Source organism: Cornus florida, unplaced genomic scaffold (assembly GCF_030987335.1).
Source record: "Cornus florida cultivar Cherokee Brave unplaced genomic scaffold, ASM3098733v1 CherokeeBrave_3.0.0_Hap2_Chr10, whole genome shotgun sequence".
In the NCBI taxonomy this organism is placed as follows: Eukaryota; Viridiplantae; Streptophyta; class Magnoliopsida; order Cornales; family Cornaceae; genus Cornus; species Cornus florida.
Window position 1 is genome coordinate 51,904,621 of NW_026775580.1, and position 20,090 is coordinate 51,924,710.

The following is a 20,090-nucleotide window of genomic DNA, read 5'->3' on the forward strand; positions in this document are numbered from 1 at the left end:
TTTATGCTCTGGGATTGAAAAATAAACGGAAGACATCGTTAGTGAAAAAAGGTATTCTTTCATTTTTTATTTGGTTAGATAGAATGGATATCAGAAAGGAGGATGGGTGATATTATATATATATATTGGATGGAATAAAGGAAAGGGAATTTTTATATTCCTTTTACCAATATAACCAAATTATATACAAATATATAAAAATTAGATATCCATTCTATTTTTTGGAAAGGTTAAAAATGAAAATTACATTATTTTTGTTCTTACTCCTTTCCTCGTTTTTTTTTTTTTTTTTTTTTCTCTCTCTCTCTCCTTCTCCTCTATCTTCCAATTTTATGCAGATAGAAAAATACAAGGAAAAGAGGAATGCTTGTTTCCTCCCTCCTTGTTTCCTCCCTCTTCCATTCTTTCTAATCAAACACGAAAAAGTAATTTTATCTCCCCCTCTAATCCATACCTCCTCAATCCCTTCTCCCAACCACACCATTAAGAATGCATTCTTTTAATAGGGTGGTGGCCGTGATGGAGGTGGCGAAGGTGGCGGTGGTGGAAGGCGGTGAAAGTGTTAGTATGCTGGTGACAGTGGAAGGCGGCGATGGCAATGACGGTGGCAGTGGTGGTGACGGTGGGAGAGGCGGTGATGAACAATAATTAGCAAATTTAGAGGGTGAGAAAAGGATTTTTTATGCCCATAAGTTATTTTATTTTAGTTCTAGGTGGAGTATGGAATGGGCATTTCTTAGGTGAAGAAGAAAAATGATCATTTTAGCTTTTTTTTATTGATGAGCATAGAGCAATCAAGGGAATTACTATTTTTCTTTTTGACCTAAGAAATGCTAAAATGATCCTTTTTTCTTTTTAGACTTAAAAAAGCTAAAAAAACAATCTCGCATGGTTGGACAAAAATTTGAATTAGCTTAGTTGATAAAAACATGTAAAGAAAATCCTGTACAAGCTGATTTTTCTCCTCACATACTTCTTGCAGTCACAAACAAGTGAAGAGCCACATAAATTAGAAAGTTGATTTAGTATAGCATAATTAAAATGTTATTTCCATTCAAAAACTACATTCACAAATACCAACAATGGATGCGACAATTGTGAAACAATATCTGAAACATCATTTACTGAAAACAATAAACAATCTTTGAAACATCAAACATCGAGTTGTTCAAAATGTAAGAGATCAGAAGCATTGCAACACTAAACAGACAACCACAAAATACAATGATTTATGAAGTAAGCAAATTAAAATTACCATGAACCAAAGAAATTTACTAGTGGATAAACTCAAGAAACCCAAAATTTTCATTGGTTTTAAAAGAACATTTTGCCTGTCATTGCATCAATGCATTGGCTCTGCTAATGGTCATTTTGTTGGAGTAGAAGCATCTCTACTACCTCACCCTGACTCATTGTTGGTCTCGCATCTCTGTCTTCCTCCACACATTGCAGAGCAACTCGAACAAGAATTTCCATCTTACTTGTTTCGTAGTTACCCTTCATTGTAGGCTCTATAATTTCTTCAATAAAGGATGTCATTGCAATCTCTTGAGTCATCTTCTCCCTTAACCATTTAACCAACCTCCTCTGTTCCATCTCCCCTTCGTTGTCAATGGCGTCCACACCTGTCGTAGCACTCCTTCCTGTTACCAGCTCCAACACAACAATCCCATAGCTGTAAACATCAACTTTGGAAGTGATAGAGCGATTTAATAGCCACTCAGGAGCCATGTATCCTCTGGTCCCTCTTATTCTCGAGAAGCTTGGATTGTTCTCACCACTTCTACTCGGTAGTTTAGAGAGGCCAAAATCCGACACTTTTGGCTGGAAATCAGAGTCCAAGAGTATGTTCTGGGGCTTCACATCACAGTGCAAAACCCATTCCAAGCACTCTTCATGTAAATAAGCAAGACCTTTAGCTGTACCTACTGCAACATTGAACCTCTTCTCCCAATCCAGTGTGTTTGATTGTAAATTCTCTGCCAATGATCCATTCTCCATGTATTCATACACCAAAACCCTTTGCTTTCCCTCTGCACAATATCCCCACATATCTATAAATTCATGTGATTCAGCCTCCCAATTGTGCTCACCTCTGCTAAGAACTCTGCTTCTCCTTGGATAGCTTCTTTAAGAACTTTGATTGCCGCGACACGTTGATCAGACAATACGCCTTTATAAACAATGCCACCACCTCCTCCTCCTATCTCTTCAGTAAAATTACGTGTCGCCTTCTTTAGCTCGTCATAGGTGAATCTTTTGAATCCAGAATCAACATAAAGGTAACCTTGAATAGTTGCATCTGACCTTTTTTGGGTCCTGTACAGGAAGCACCACAGGAGCAAGATACAGATCATTTCAACTCCTCCAATTGCAGTGGCAAACCAAAGCATAAACTTCAGTGTCTTAGTTGGCTTGAGCACTCTAATCTGAATGGTTGACACGGCTTGTCATATGAGTGTTCATTTTTTGGCAATTTTATATACATTGTTCTTATTAGAGAAGTTTTAAAAACTTCTAACTCTTGAATTTCTATTGGTTAGAAATTCAAAATTCCTTTATAATTAACTGTAAATAATAATAATAAAATTAAAAGAAATTAAAATTAATATTATAATTGTTAAGCCAAACGCCGCATCTCTTTATAAAAATACGTAATCAAATTCTATTAATATCTAGGGTTTGATTAGCGGAGAGATATATAAAATAACAAGTTCTACTCTCAGAAAACCTACTGCGATTATATCCTTTCTTCAATCATACAGTATACTCCTACAATATATATATATTCTCTGTTTCTCTGGGCAACGTGACATCAAATTTGGTGAAAGCTTTGATCGTGCATAGGGAACCATTGGAGTTGTATCTTGGAGTCTTTGGTGGATTGAAATTACCGGGAGACTTCAAAGACTTTAGGACAGCGCATTGCGTGCCTCTCCATCTACCAAGCCAGAACTATTGATCTTTTCCTTTTCTGATTTGTTTCAATGTTTCAATACAATTATATTTGTTGTATAATCATTTTTATAATATTAATTGTTTTATTATAATTATAACATCTTTCCCATTCCATAAATTGTATTTTACAATCTGGAATTCAATATACGTAACAATCTAAAGTCTTTGAATTAATTGTTGAGTGCTTAGATATATATATATATATACAATTTAGTAATTTATTATTCACATGCCGTAATTTATTATTGTGTTGATGCCGTAATTTATTATATATATTATTGCCGTGAATATATTATATATTGTTGCCGTTAATATATATAGTATATATATTGTTTGCTTATAATTGTTGCCGAATATATATAATCTATCTGATTGTTTACATATATATATAACCTTTGCACATGCACCCTGAAAATCGTTACTTTATTAAAAGATATTGTATGTAAACAGATTGTTACTTTAATAGAATCCTTACCTTATAGAATTATTACTGATAGAATCCCTACCTTATAGAATCATTGCTTTATACAAACAGATTGTCACTTTATAAATTTTTATCGGTTTGCATGGTTTGTTTCCAATTTAAATTTTTATTTTTTGTCGGTAATTTTATATAAGAAAGAGACTGTGCTTTAATTTATTTTTCTAAAATCTCTCATTTTGAAAGATTAAACAGTATTGTTTAAATAATTATAATAATAATTTGTTTAATTATAATTTATTGAATGTCCGGTTTAGAACACAAATAATTTATTATTGTATGGTTCAGTGTTACTTGAATTGGAATATATTATTAATATATAAAATAAAAAAAAATTATTAGAATTATATAGTGACATCTTTCTTTTAGTTTCTAACAGATTTATATATCTTGATTTGCCCTTTGTATTTTTGAGGAAACATGAATATGTCTAAATTGAAAGATGCTAATACTGTTAAACCAGAAAAGTTTAGCGGTGTGAATTTTCGAAGGTGGCAAAAACAAATAAAATATTGGTTAACTATCTTAGGACTTACATCTGCCTTAGGAGAATCTCAAGGTAACTTAGAGTTGTCCTCATGGTTAACTCCTGAACAAATTGAATTTCATTGCCACAATAGAATTTTAAGTGCACTATCGGATCACCTTTATGATGTCTATCATACCACTAGTAGTGCCAAAGACCTTTGGAATGCCTTGGAAGCAGAGTATGGAATTGAAGATGCTGGTGTAGAGCGATTTGCAGTCTCAAACTTTAATAACTATTAGATGGTTGAAAATAAAAAAGTTAGTGATCAAATTCATGAATTTCAAGAGCTACTTAGGAAAGTGGAAAGGAAAGAAACTAAGTTAAGTGAGGATTATAGTGTCTTGTCTTATTAAAAAATTACCACCTTCTTGGTCTGATTTTGCTGGGTCTCTTAGACATAAACAAGGAGATCTAACCTTGACCCACGTAATTAATTCACTAAAGGTTGAAGAAAACCATAGGTCAAGTGTCCAAAATAAAAATGAAAAGACAACTAAAGTAAATACAAGTAATTCTAATAACAATAGGAATCACTTTAGGCCTAAAGGAAGGAACTTTAAGGGAACAACTAGAAATAACAACCACCACAAACATTTTAATAAGAATGTCCGGAATAATCAAGGTAATAAATTCAAAAATACTAAGGGCAATGAGGATAAACATTGCTATGTCTGTGGGAGGATCAATCACAAAGCGAGGGACTGCTTTTACAAGAAAACTGAAGTGTACAAGCCCAGGCATAAGTTTTTTCAAAATCAGAGTGGTTCTAAAGCTCAAGTTAATGTATTAGTGGATCAAGAAAATTCAAATGAAAATGCATTAAGGTATAATCTCAATCCAATTATTAATTACACTTCCCACAACAGAGATTGGTGGTTAGATTCTGGTGCTAATGTACATCTATGTTTTGATCGTGATTGCTTTAAAAAATTTCAGAACTCAAGTGGAGGAAGTGTAACTCTAGGAAATGACTCAGTCGCACTTGTACTTGGAATTGGAGATATAGAGCTAAAGATGACTTCTGGAAAGACTTTGGTTCTCAAGGATGTGCGACATGTTCCTGAAGTGAGAAGAAATCTTATTAGTGGATCGTCCTTAGTGCAACAAGGATATAAGGTTGTAATGGAGTCTAATAGAATAGTGATTACTAAGAATAATATTTTTATTGGAAAAGGTTATGTTATTGAAGGTTTGTTTAAGATGAATGTAATTTCTGAAATTAATAAGAATTCTCTTCAAGTTTTTAATGTTCAATCCTGTGATGTATGGCATGTAAGATTAGGACATGTAAACTTGAAAAAAATTAAAAGATTAATGGATTTAAATTTAATTCCAAAGACTAAGATTGATTTGAAGCAAAAATGTGAAGTATGTGTTCAAGCAAAGCAACCTAGAAAACATTTTAAGTCTGTTAAAAGAAATATCCAATTTTTAGAATTAATTCATAGTGACATATGTGATTCAAATAAACCTCCAACTAGAGGTGGGAAAAAGTACTTTGTGACATTTATAGATGATTGTTCAAAATATTCTTATGTATACCTAATTAAAACAAAGGATGAGGTGTTTGAAAGATTTAAAGTGTACAAAAATGAAGTGGAGAATCAACTAGAGAAGAAAATTAAAAGACTTAGGTCCGATAGAGGAGGAGAGTATCAATGGAATGTTCTTGGTACATTCTGTGAAGAAAGTGGAATTATACATGAAGTTACTGCCCCTTATTCACCTCAATCTAATGGTGTGGCAGAAAGGAAAAATCGGACTTTATTGGACATGATAAACGCTATGTTAACTAGTTCTGGTGTATCCGAGAATTTGTGGGGGGAAGCAATACTCATTGCATATTTGATACTTACTAGGGTAACTGTTGGAGATAATGAAAAGACCCCCTATGAAATTTGGAAAGGAAGAACACCTAATATTAAATTCCTACGAGTGTGGGGTTGTTTAGCAAAAGTGGCTATACCTGAACCTAAGAAAAAGAAAATAGGACCTAAAACAGTAGATGCTATTGTGACGACCTTGGTTTTTAGGCCAGCGTGTCCTATGATGAACGGAAGATTGACCCGATAACGGATCTGATATGCAGAAGCGAAAACAGAAAACAAGACTCTAAGAAGTCAAAGTGACCTTCCATGAGGTTGTGGAACTCAATGAGAACCGATGCGGAAATAAAAGATCAAAAATATGACAATTAAGCCCCCAGGGGTAAAATAGTCATTTTGCATAGAAATGACGTCCCTAGAATGTAAATTGTTCTCAAGACACATCCATGACTTCCCGTGAAGTCACAGAACTCAAAAGAAAGTAGCGGAAGTGAATTACAAGAAAACCGGACAAAAATAGCCCTAAGGGCAAAATAGTCATTTCTGAAAAAAATAAAATCGGGTGCTACCGAGCACACTTCTGGGAAGACAGCGAAAAAATAATCAAGATGGACTCAAGAATCGCGTGATTTGAAGTCCGGACGAAGGAGAAATGACAAAACAAAGAAAAACGAGCAATAAAGATAAAAAGGTAAACTGGTAATTGTCCAGAAATATCTGGGTGTAAGAGATACACCGTTGGATAGACGATGAAAGATTAATCAATTTTTAAAAAAAAATCACTTAATTTGGAGCCCGGATGAGGGAGAAAGGTCAAAAACAAAATCGACGTCGCGACGATACGATGAAAGCCGTGACAGCTATAGTGTCGTCAACCCACTACTACTGCAACTGAAAGTAAAAACGGGTATTTAAACAGACTTTTTTGGAAAAACTCAAAGAATAAACCCTCCCTAAAATCAAGTTTTCTACCCAAACCATGGACGGAAACCAAAAAAATGCACTGTGAAATGCCCAAAATACCCTCAAGAAAATCAGGTCTAGAAGTTGAAAATCGTTTCAAGCTACTGCCCAACGAAAGGAAATGGGGATTCGAAAGGTTTTTAAATTGCCTAAATTGAAAATGTAATCTTAAAATACACCCACAAGACCCCCGGAAGTTTCAGATCGGTCGTCACACTTTTCAAAAAAAAGTTGATGAATAGTGCCAAGTACATTTGCACTAAAATCGGCAAAAACCTGGCAGCAATGATTTTTCGGAAAAAAAATAAATTTTTCAGCACCAAGATGGCATTTTCTGGAAAAACACAAAGAAGAAACCCCCCTCAAAATTGAGTTTTCTACGTGACTCTTGAGGAAAAATGAAAAAAAAATACATTGTGAAATACCCAAAATGCCCCTGGAATGAATAGGGTAAAACTCCCTAAAAATGCTACTTAAAGTTTTTGGTTCATCAATGATGCTGTTGTTTGCCAAAGTGAGCATGCAAGCATATGTAATGTGATAAAATAGATGTGTTGCAATGGCCTATGGCCTCATGGCATGTCATATGCAAAATAGAACCCTTCAATGCATTAAATCACATATCTTCTATAGGCAATAATGAAGTTTAAAATTAGCATACATTTCACATAAGTGTCTTTGGCCCTTGCCCTCATTACAAACACATTCTAAGAGTATCAAAAGGTGCACTTAAGTGCACATTACATGACTTGAATAATAAATACAAGTTTTTGACATAGGAGGCAAAATGGAACAAGATATGCTAACATGTGCATATTCTAGCATATCAAAAAATACTCCAAGTAGTCTAGCAAGTCTAAGATTGTTGTGCATCCCACATTATGCTTCTTTACCTGAAAAACACCCAGTAACTTAGGGGTGAGTAAACAAGTTTACTCGTAGGGAATGCATGGGCTTATCTTTGTACCAAGTTTGCAATTCAATACAATTTAATTCATGTTGTCAAAGTGACATTAGAACTTTCAACATAGCACAATGAGATGTAAATTCACAAAGTTAATAACTTGGAATTTAAATGCGAAATCAAGCCAAAGTGAATACTTGGATATTGCCCGGATTAAAACCGTACTCTTGAGATCACTTTAGGGCTATTAACCCATGAGTACCTTCCCCTAGTGCGCACTATAGTTGTAGAGGGACAATCCCCCGTAGTAGAACCAAGTCCTAGCCTAGTCATGTTCTTGATAATATCCCAAGTTTCCAAAATCAAGAAGTAGAGCAACAAGTCATGATATGTGATAAAACACAATGAGTTCCATGGATTACATGACTAAATCATTAGTTTAACATGGTAGAAATTAAGTAGACCAATTAGGTAATTTCTCTAGATTTCAAGAATTGTCCAAATGATTCCAATTTAATATATGACATGGAGTAATTCATGGCCATGCTTTATATCAAGTCACAAATGGATTACAAGCATGGTATAATTAATTTGAATTTAAATCAACATAAATTAATTAATCCTCTAGATTTAAAAGCTTATTTAAATCATGCCAAATTAATACACAACAAAGATCAAGTCATGGTCATGCCATTTATCAAGTCTAAAGTGAATTTCATACAAGTCACAATTAGTCATTTATTTCTTATTTCAATACAAGATATACATATAACTTGGATATCACTATAAGAACAATTAAATTACTTGGAAGATAAATGATAACACCCCCTACCTCATAAGAGGATTGTTCCTCTTGAATCCAAGGCAACCGAGCTTTAAAATAAAAAACCAAACAAGGGTTTTGTAGAGGGGAGTGGGAGGAACCTAAAGTATTCCAAGTTCAAAGTTCTAAGGTGAGTGAAAGGGCATCAAAAATGAAGTCAAAGCTACTAGTCAAGTTTTTCTCCAATGGTGGCTTCCTTAGGGTTCTTGAGAGGAAAGTGATGAATGAATTAAAATGTGTAAACCCTAAGCTAAATTGGTGGGCTTTTCCACTCACTAAGTGCTCTTGCACTACCTCTCACACACACACTAATGCAAGACTAAAGGTGAGTCCTTTACTTGTCATGAATCCAAGTAAGCTTCCAAGATTAAATATTAACCCTACACTTGTCAACCATCCATGCCAACAAGTACACCAATCCTAGGATAACAAGTGGGTGAATCTCCACCCTCCATGTGTCATAAGATTAAGCCTCCAAGTGGTTCCACCACAAAATCAACAAGTGGCACCATAGGAATGTGACACTTGTCACATTTTTTAGAAATTACAAAAAGGTCATTTTTAAAAATATCTTCCAAATTAATTTACAAAATGGTCCCTAAGACAAAAAATAATTACTTTACTTAATTACCCAAAAACCCCTCAAGTTATGGATAATTACAAAAAGTCTTGTTTTCATGGCTTTTACAAAGAAAGTAAGCATTTAATATGCATTTCTACAAAAGTAAAAATGTAGATGTCATAGAATTTAAATATCATGGACGTATGCAAAACCGGAATCAAATCCGAGCACAAAAATGAGGTTGTGCAAGTAAAAGTGAAAAATGAGAAGAGGACGAAAAAATGAATAGTGTCGGAAAACAAAAAATGTGGAAATGACTCGGTCCTTAGAGGAAGTTGTCAATCCAAAGGAAAGAGTCTCAGAAACCATTTCCGAGCACTCGAGACAACACTAAGAGGCGGGAAATCAAACCCGAAAAGGAAAAGACAATGGAAAAAATTTATCCGCAAAATTTGAAGAAAGGGAAAGAAATAAAAATGACCGGGTCATTACAGCTATTTTCTTAGATTATGCTCAAAATAGTAATGCTAATAGATTTTTAGTATTTAACTTTGAAATTAGTGAAATATCAAATAATACAATAATTGAGTCTAGAGACGCGACATTTTTTGAAAACATTTTTCCATTTAAAACAAGAATTCCACACCATATAGTTGATAAACAATCAAACTCTACTTACGAGAAACCTTATTCTAGTATATCTTCCGAAAAGGAACCTGAATTTCAAGTTGAACTTAGAAGAAGTAAAAGACCCCGAATAGAGAAGAATTTTAGAGAAGGGTTAGAAGGAGAACCAAACACCTACAAGGAAGCATTTTCTTTTATAGAGGCTCCTTTTTGGAAGGAGGCTATAAATAGTGAATTTGAATCTATAATTCAAAACAATACTTGGGTGTTGACTGATTTACCTCCTAGAAATAAAGCCATTGGCTGTAAATGGGTATTTAGAAAGAAATTAAGACCTAATGGAAGTATAGACAAGTATAAAGCAAGACTAGTAGCTAAGGGATTTACACAAAAGAAAGGAATAGATTATTTTGACACTTACTCACCTGTATCTAGTATTACCACTATTAGGATATTAATAGCTTTAGTATCCATACACAACTTAGTAATTCATCAAATGGATGTAAAGACCGCATTTTTAAATGGGGATTTAGATGAAGAAATCTATATGGAACAACCCGAAGGTTACATTGTAAAAGGACAAGAACACAAGGTATGTAGATTAGTCAAGTCATTATATGGTCTTAAGCAAGCTCCTAAGCAGTGGCATGAAAAATTTGATAGAGTTATTTTGGATTATGGATTTAAAATAAATGAGCATGATAAATGTTTATACTATAAAGAGAGTAATGGAGATCATGTAATACTATATCTTTATGTGGATGACATATTAATTTTTGGAACAAATTTGGAAATAGTAAATGACATTAAGACATACTTATCTTTGAGTTTTGATATGAAAGATTTACGAGAAGCTTCTATGATCTTAGGAATGAAAATTGAGAGAAATTTAAAAGGAATTACTATAAGTCAATCTAATACAATTGAGAAGATGTTAAGAAAATTTAATTATTTTGAGAGTAAACCTGCATCAACTCCTTATGATCCTAATGTACATTTGAAGAAAAATAGGGGGGATCCTGTTTCCCAATTAAAATATTCACAAATGATTGGATCTTTACTATATTTAGCTAATAAAACTAAGCCTGATATTTCATATGCTGTGGGAAGACTTAGTAGATATACTCATAACCCGAGTATAGAACATTGGATAGCTTTAGAGCGAGTCTTTAGATACCTAAGAGGAACTATTGAAAATTCTTTATGTTATAAAGGTTTTCCTGAGATGGTAGAGGGATATAGTGATGCCAATTGGATTATCGATAGTTTAGAAGTTAAATCAACTAGTGGTTATGTATTTCTCTTAGGAAGAGCTACAATATCATGGAGTTCCAGAAAACAAACAATTATATCCAGAAGTACAATGGAATCTAAGCTTATAGCATTAGATACAACATGCACTAAAGCTGAATGGATCAAGAGTCTCTTATTAGATTTACCATTAGTAAATAAATCAATTCCAGCAATACATATACATTGTGATTGTAAGGCAACTATTGATCTAGTGAAACAATCCCATACAAATAAGAAAATGAATAGACATATACAAGTAAGATATAAGTCTGTGAGGAGCATGTTGAATAGGAGTATAATCTCCTTAGAATATATTAAGTCGGAAAAGAATTTAGCCGACCAATTGACTAAAGGTTTGTTTAGGAGCATAGTCCTAGATTTGTCGAGGGGGATGGACTTAAGCCCATATGGGAGTCACCTTCGGAGGTAACCCGTCCTTTGTGATTGGAGATCCAATGAAGAAGGTTCAATGGGTAAAAACAATCCGTACTGCGTGACTCATTTACAGCACTTTATTTAGGAGGTTTCTCATGAAGATTTTCTCCTACCCATCCCTATGGCATTTGTGCTGTTTAATGTGACGTTAGGAAGGGCATTGCCCTGAATGAGCCCGAGGTAAGCATACTCTTGCAAGGTATCTGTCACATGTACCTTCGGAGGACTCACCTAAATGGGAGCTGTCGTGAGGCCGCGACTATGAGAATTGGGTTGCTCTCTAGTAACTCTCATGAGAATCAAGATACAAGCGCATGGCCATTAATAGCGCTAAAATCGTGAAACCAAGTTTATCGTCAATACTGTGTGTGTGATATGTTAAAGTTTGACTCAAGGGCCGAGTTCAAGACCTAGTCTCTCAGGACCCTCAAATGAAAACTATCGACACTAATTGCAAGTTCAAGTCCGAAAGACTCTTGAACCCATTGCATAGTATTCAGTTGCCCATTATGATATATTTTTTAATTATGATCTTTATTATTTTTATTTTTATTTTTATTTTTTTAAAAATTTAAACTTGTGGGGGATTGTTAGAGTTATTAGAGAAGTTTTAAAAACTTCTAACTCTTGAATTTCTATTGGTTAGAAATTCAAAATTCCTTTATAATTAACTGTAAATAATAATAATAAAATTAAAATTAATTAAAATAAATATTATAACTGTTAAGCCAAACGCCGCATCTTTTTATGAAAATACGTAATTAAATTCTATTAATATCTAGGGTTTGATTAGCGGAGAGATATATAAAATAACAAGTTCTACTCTCAGAAAACCTACTGCGATTATATCCTTTCTTCAATCATACAGTATACTCCTATAATATATATATATATATATATATATATATATATATTCTCTGTTTCTCTGGGCAGCATGACATCAAACTTGGTGAAAGCTTCTTTGTGATCGTGTGCATAGGGAACCATTGGAGTGGTATCTTGGAGTCTTTAGTGGATCGAAATTACCTGCACGTAAGGGAGACTTCAAAGACTTTAGGACAACGCATTGCGTGCCTCTCCATCTACCAGGCCAGAACCATCAATCTTTTCCTTTTCTGATTTGTTTTACTGTTTCAATACAATTATATTTGTTGCATAATCATTTTTATAATATTAATTGTTTTATTATAATTATAACATCTTTCCCATTCCATAAATTGTATTTTACAATCTGGAATTCAATATACGTAACACATGGAACCTTCAAAATTTGGAGTCAAAAGCCCACGCAACTGTGTCTTAGGATAACAAACATAATAACCGTTAATCCGGTCAATTTGGTATTGGAACCCTTTGCAACTACACAACTGCAAGCATTCCATTGCACACCTCTCTAAGGTGTAATTTGAGTAGACCCCAATATTATAGCCATAGAAATCACCACGAGTAAATTCTAGAAAACCAGCCTCACTTTCGTCACAAGACAGATTAGATATTGGTTCACATCCAAAAGTCCAATCTGTCTGATTAACCATCTTGTATCCGGCTATGCAGGAGTACCTCCTGCCTGAATTTTCATCTGAAATATAAGTGCACAGGCTGTTAGGTCCACAAATACCATGCATTCTGCATTGTTCCTTGAAGGCTTGCCACGAAGAAACCCAACGTCCTCTCCTCTCATCTAGACTGTACAATCAAAGGTTATCATCTGCGTCCATTATCAATCTCCTCCTTGGCCCAATGCCCATATCAGAGGCCATGAACCTGAGTGTATCAGATGAACTGAATATACCCGTGTCACTAAGTACTGCATTTCTACTAGTGTTGTACGAGGACCTACCAACTTTCCAGATAGTTTTCCACGGGGTGGGCCAGTAAACACTGGATATGTCAATACCATCAAAGACAAGACGAAGCACGTTGTCATCGTCGAAGTAGAGCTTGTAAAATCCAGAAGAGGGATCGTTTTTGCTACGCCACGAGACTAGTTGTGTGTCTCAAGTGAGCGGTTGATTTGGAAGAAGGGTATTTGTTGGTGAATCAAAACTTTGCCAAAGAGTCACACCCTCCAATGTAAGAGGAACAAGATTACCATTGTCAATAAGTTGTAATTCCACCATGGAAATTGACTTGGTGTGTGACGTTTCCAATTTTCGGCACTTTCCATTTTTCCAAAATTTCGTCGAAGTAAGGGTATTTTTGTCTTTTCACGTTTTTCGTGTGGGATTGTGGTTGGGTCCAATTACATTTGGTGCATTTTAATTTATATGATGGTGTGACATTTAAACGGTGATGCATTTTATATGATGTAAAATTTTAAGTAAAAGATAATGAAAAAAGAAATAAAATTCGTGGGGCCCACCACTATATCAAAAGTGGTCTAGAGACCACAATTCTGCTTTCTCATTTCTCTCTCTTGTAAGTTCCTCTCTCTCACTCTTATTCTGGCTTTTTCTTTTTCATTTTACTTCAAATCTTTGAAGTTTGATTTCATCTTCAATCCTTGTCATTTTTGAGTGCCGTTTGAGGCAAAACGAAGAGCACGATTTATATATATACATTAATTGTGCAACTATGTGTGGTAAATGAGTTATGTGAAGAGCATGTTTATGTGATGATTTATATATGTTCGTCTTGCTAAAATTATATTGTATAAAAGCATGTTGTAATTTTTTTAGAAATCCTTGTGAAACTATGCTTTGATTACTAAAGTTGAATTGGTTATGGAACAATGGACATGTACATGGTATTGATGCATCCGTGCACTTACATTGGGCAAGTGGGAGAATTTTTCCTTTGAAATAAAAAGTGGAATTTTGGAAAAGAGTTTTTATGAAATGGTTTTATGAAAACCCAATCGCCGCGGGGGTGCCAAAGGGTCGGAGTGTTAATATAGCCTAGAGGGAATTAGGGAGTCGCCCTAGCGTGGTTGAGCTAGCTGGGCCATAATGACGCCGCGGGGATACCAAGGGTCAGGGACACTAGCCAATCCTTCTCTCGTGTCGCTGCGGGGTCACCAAAGGGCGGGTTATATTAACAGTTTGAAAGTGATAGTTTCGAATGTTGAAAATGGGAAATGACATCGGCATGCATTGCATTCCCTGGCATTGCATTGATTGTATTTGAATTTGGTTAGCATATTGTATTATTCCGACATTGTGTGATCCCCATTCCTATTGATCTATTCTTTGTATAGATTCACAAGAACACAAGATTCGTGTCTTAAGTGCTACCTATTGAGCTTTATGTTCACCCTATTATTTAATATTTTTTTTTTCAGGAAACGAGAAAGAAGCGGTGGATGACTTTCCACCACAGGTCTAATTTGGATTAGAAGATTTCTTTTTGCTATTTTTGTATTAAGTCCCATATTTTTGTAAAATCTTAGTTTGTTATATTTGGTATAGAGATTTGTGAACTCTTGTTATTGTAACTATATTTTGGAACTGTAATTATGATAATTTGGATTAAACGGTATGTAGATGTTCCACCATGAGATGAGCCATGTTGAGGTATAATGAACGGATGAATGGGACGTTGGACTATATTAATTGTACTATGTATTGGGACAGGTTGGAGGTGTTTTGAAAGGCCAGAAAGGGCCATTGCATTTTTTTTTTATTTGAGCATATGGTTGTAGTCCATTTTTTAGGGGAGGTCATGCCAATTTTTTTTTTTATTTTAAAAGGGGTATCAGTTTAGGGTCGCGGTATTCGTGGACCAAATGGTGAGTTGCCCAGCATCTTTTAGCATAAGATTACCATTTCTTTGTAGGGAGAGGGTTGAGAGCTTTCTATTAACCGGTTGGTCTCGGTTGGCCATCCAAACCACCGTGTGATTTCTGTCATGTAATGGTTCAGTGAACCATATCGCAAAGAAACAGGCATTGTCATGGACAGAGTGAAAGCCGGCAGAGAAAAGGGAATTTGGTGAAATTAAAACCTCGTTCGGTGTCTCTACTGAGAGAGACGAGTCCGCACTTAAGCTACTAGGTGAAGATGAAAATACTGGTGATAATAGGAGCAAAGAAAGGGCAATGATAAAAGATGCAGAACCCATGAAATGTATAATTTGAAAGTAGAAATGTGAATGAACTCCAGATATCATCGCAAATACTTGTGCGCAGGGAAGGAACGCCAGTTCTAACATTGAAGGGTATTGTACTCCATTATTGACTGTTTGTTGTATAAATTTTATGAATGTCATTGACTGTTTGTTGTATAAATTTTATGGAAATTAAATGTTTACGACTATTGTACTCCATTATTATTAACATTTCACTGTTTGGAAGTGAACTCTTGTTACCGTCACTCGGGGGCGGCTTTGGAAGTGAACTCTTGTTACCGTCACCCAGGGGCGGCACAGCCTCCACCCCCAATTTTTTTATAAATTTTTTTTTTTTTATTATTATTCTTGTTAAATAATTTGGAAATCTAGTCACATACGTGATACGTAAAACTGAGAAATTAAATTAACATTTTTTTTTTTAATGTTTTTTTTATTTGTTTTCATAGAAGGATCAAGTCAAATGGTCATCACTTATTCAATAACTGGACTAGAATACTGAAAAAAAAAAAAAAAGGAGTAAAAATTAAATAGAAATATTAAAAGGGTTACTCTCAGAGACTTTCCTTCTCAAATTAGAAAGTAATTTTTTTTTTTTGGTGAAACAGTTCTCCGTCACATGTTTGAAAAGTTGGGAGGTCTCCGTCACATGTATGAAAGTAAGAAATTAAACTTATTTTTTTTATAATTTTTTCTTTTCTGAGTTTTCTGGAAGAGTTCAAATGGATTAGGTAATTTAGGTTATCACTTATGCCAATTCAATAACTGGATTAGATTGCTGGAAAAAAATAATATTAAAATTAAGGGCATACTGTGGAACATTGAATGTTGAAAGGATCTTCTTCCCTTTCCTATTCACATGCAGTAACGATGATATCATGTTCACATACTCGTGGTTGTTTACTAAGGTGGTAAAATAGATCATGACCCACTAATCCGTCTATATTTATTCGCTTTAAAATGAATATGGGTGACCTTATAAGTTAAATATGAATTATTCATTTTGACTCATATTTCATCTATTATATAAGAGAGTAAATTTCACAACCTCTATTTGACTCAAATTCACCTCTTTCTTTCTAAATCTCTCCTCCACAATTCCAAATTCTCTCTCTCTCTCTCCCACTACCTCTCTCTAAAATTCTCGATCTCTCTAAGATTTTCTCTGCATCATGGACTTCTCGTGTATGTAATATTATGGTTCGAAAGAAATCCATGTTTACATAGGTATTTCAAAATAAGACGACCTGATTTATTCATTTAATTATTTATCCTATAAAAAACTTAACAAATGATTTCATATAATATAATATATATATCATATCATAACTTCATGCATATCTAGTCACAAAATAAAATAATATAAATTTAAAAAATTTTCAAAATAAATTAGTGGATTTACAATTATATGGTGTGGGGTCCACTATTTATGAAAATTTGGAAGAAATGGAATTGGTAGCGTGGCGTACTATTAAGAAAAATTGGTAAGCAGGTGTGAATTATGCGTATAGATTCATTGTATATATAATGTTGTAGGTGTAAACACATTAAATACATATAAGCTTGGCTTTTGACTATATATATATAAGTATTGGTGTATATCCGAGATGTATAGAAAAAGCAAAAGAAAATAAAGAAAGCTCTCTCTCTCTACATTTTGTCCTCTCTCACAAAGTTCTTTATTTTGATATTTTTGTTTATATTAATTAATATTTATATAACAATAATGATATCATTCAAAATAATAACCTTAAGGTTGACAAATCACAATGAGTTGACTCGGTCCATTTTCACTCAATTCATAGTTACCTCGTTACAAACGAGTTAAATATGAATCACAACTCATATTCCACCCCCCATATTTAATTCTGCACAAACTCCATTCAACTTGTCCGCTTGTCACCCCCCAGTGTCTACTATCTGTGCTTAATCCGGATAAAAAGCGAAGTATACATCCATAGTCCATGTACACTGCCAACTTTCATAAAGTACAACTCATGGTTGCACCATTTTTTATCCTTGTTCTCTTTCTGCTACTATCATCACCATTTTCATCTTCAGAGGTACCTCATAGTTTAACTCAAGGCTCTTCTCTCTCAGTCGAGAGACAAAACCACGACGTTCTACTTTCACCAAATGGCCTATTCTCTGCCGGCTTTCACAGTGTTGGTGACAATTCGTATTGCTTTGCAATATGGTTCACTGAACCATTATACAATGGAAATCACACATTAGTTTGGATGGCCAACCGAGATGAGCCAGTTAACGGAAAGCTCTCAACCCTCTCTCTACTGAGAAACGCCAATCTTGTTAATCTTGTACTAACGGACGCTGGGCAACTCACCATTTGGTCCGCCAACACTGGTTCGATTGGCTCGGCTTCTGTAGTGCAATTGCAACTTCAAAACAATGGTAATCTTGTCCTCATCACCTCTGGGGGTGTGACGCTTTGGCAAAGTTTTCATTCACCAACAGATACACTTCTTCCAAATCAACCTCTCACCAGAGACACAGTTTTGATCTCGTCACGTAGCCAAACCAATCATTCTTCTGGGTTTTACAAGTTACATTTCGACAATACTAATATCCTTCGTCTTGTATTTGATGGCCCTGATATTTCTAGCATTTACTGGCCCTTCCCCGGGGTACCTATCTTGCAAACCGGAAGATACATATACAATACTAACAGAAGTGGAATACTCGATGAATCAGGCCGTTTCATGTCATCTGATGACTTCAATTTCACGGCCACAGATTTCGGTGTCGGGCCTCAGAGGAGAATGGCCATTGATGAGGATGGTAATCTTCGATTGTACAGTCTAGATGAGAGGAGACGACGTTGGGTTGTTTCCTGGCAAGCCATGGCTCAACCGTGCCAGATTCATGGCGTGTGTGGACCTAACGGTCTGTGTACTTATGTTCCACAAGAAAATTCAGGGAGGAGATGCTCTTGCATACCTGGATATAAGGTGAAAAATGACACTGATTGGTCCTACGGATGTGAACAAGAATTCGATTTGTCCGGCAACATGGATGAATATGGTTTCGTCGAGCTTCCTAACGTCGAATTCTATGGCTACGATAATGTCTTCGTCACAAATTACACCCTAAAGAGTTGCGAGGAGGAATGCTTGAAGGATCCCGGTTGCAGAGGGTTCCAATACAGTGATCAGTTTGTTAATGATCAAAATGTCTGTTTCACTAAGTCAGAGTTGCGCAATGGACGTCATTCTTCGAATTTTAGATTCTCAATGTACATAAAATTGCCCAAACGTGAACTCTCATCGTATGACAACCCGGCTCAACAATTCACATTAAATTGCTCCAGCCAACTCCGTGTGCAGCAGCTCTATAGACCTTATGAGAAATCCCATGAAAATGGGATACTGAAGTTCGTGCTTTGGTTTGCAACTGCAATCGGAGGAGTTGAAATCATGTTGATCTTGCTCGTGTGGTGTTTCTTGTATAGAACCTGAAAAAAGTCACACGAAACCATGCAAGGTTACAATTACGTTGATTGTGGATTCAAAAGATTCACCTACGCGGAACTAAAGAAGGCGTCTAGGAATTTCGGAGAAGAGATTGGAAGAGGAGGTGGCGGCGTTGTGTATAAAGGCACGTTGTCTGATAATCGTGCCGTGGCAATAAAACGTCTGGACGAAGCTAACCAAGGAGAAGCAGAGTTTTTGGCAGAGGTGAGCACAATCGGGAGGCTTAACCACATGAATTTGATAGAGATGTGGGGATACTGCGCGGAGGGAAAGCTTAGACTTTTGGTGTACGAGTACATGGAGAATGGATCCTTGGCAGAAAATTTAAATGCTAACACACTTGATTGGGAGAAGAGGTTCGATATTGCTTTAGGTACAGCTAAAGAGTGCTTGGAATGGGTTTTACATTGCGATGTAAAGCCTCACAACATACTCTTGGACTCTAATTACCAGCCAAAGGTGTCAGATTTCGGGCTGTCTAAACTATTGAACAGAAGTGGTGAGAACAATCCGATCTTTTCCAGGATAAGAGGAACAAGAGGTTATATGGCTCCGGAGTGCGCGTCCAATCTCCCAATCACCTCCAAAGTTGATGTTTATAGCTGTGGAGTCGTCGTGTTGGAGATTATGGCCAGAAAGAGGGCAACAACAGGCGTCGACACCATTGGTGGCGACGAAGGGGAGGTGGAACAGAGAAGGTTGATAAAGTGGGTAAGAGAGAGAATGAATAATGGAGTTGCAGTGACATCGTCAATTGAAGAAATTATTGCGCCTACGATAAACGGTAACTATGACACTCGCAAGATGGAAATTATGCTTGGAGTTGCTTTGCAATGCGTAGAGGAAGACAAAAATGGCAGACCAACCATGAGCCATGTAGTAGAGATGCTTCTACACCATCAAAATGATAATTAGCAAAGGCAATTCATTGTTGCAATAATAGACCATGCATAGTACTGATCAAATCCATAATTGTACTCCACTGTAGCTCAATTGTAACTAAATTCCATAATTGTGAACCTACCTTTTAATATCTAATGTTTGTCTTTCTAAGGAAACCGAAAAACTAGGTTATTGTTTGACAAGCTTGGATGTGTGTTGTATTACATCCAATGGTCCACATCACACGCGTG

At 35.4% G+C, this 20,090-nt stretch overlaps 2 pseudogenes; one reads left to right on the top strand and one right to left on the bottom strand.

Moving 5' to 3' along the window:
* Positions 1-1,359: 1,359 nt before the first annotated feature.
* On the bottom strand, positions 1,360-15,238 carry LOC132277608 (putative receptor protein kinase ZmPK1; annotated as a pseudogene).
* A 2,192-nt stretch (positions 15,239-17,430) lies between these two features.
* Positions 17,431-19,872, top strand: LOC132277609 (putative receptor protein kinase ZmPK1; annotated as a pseudogene).
* The last annotated feature ends 218 nt before the right edge of the window (positions 19,873-20,090 follow it).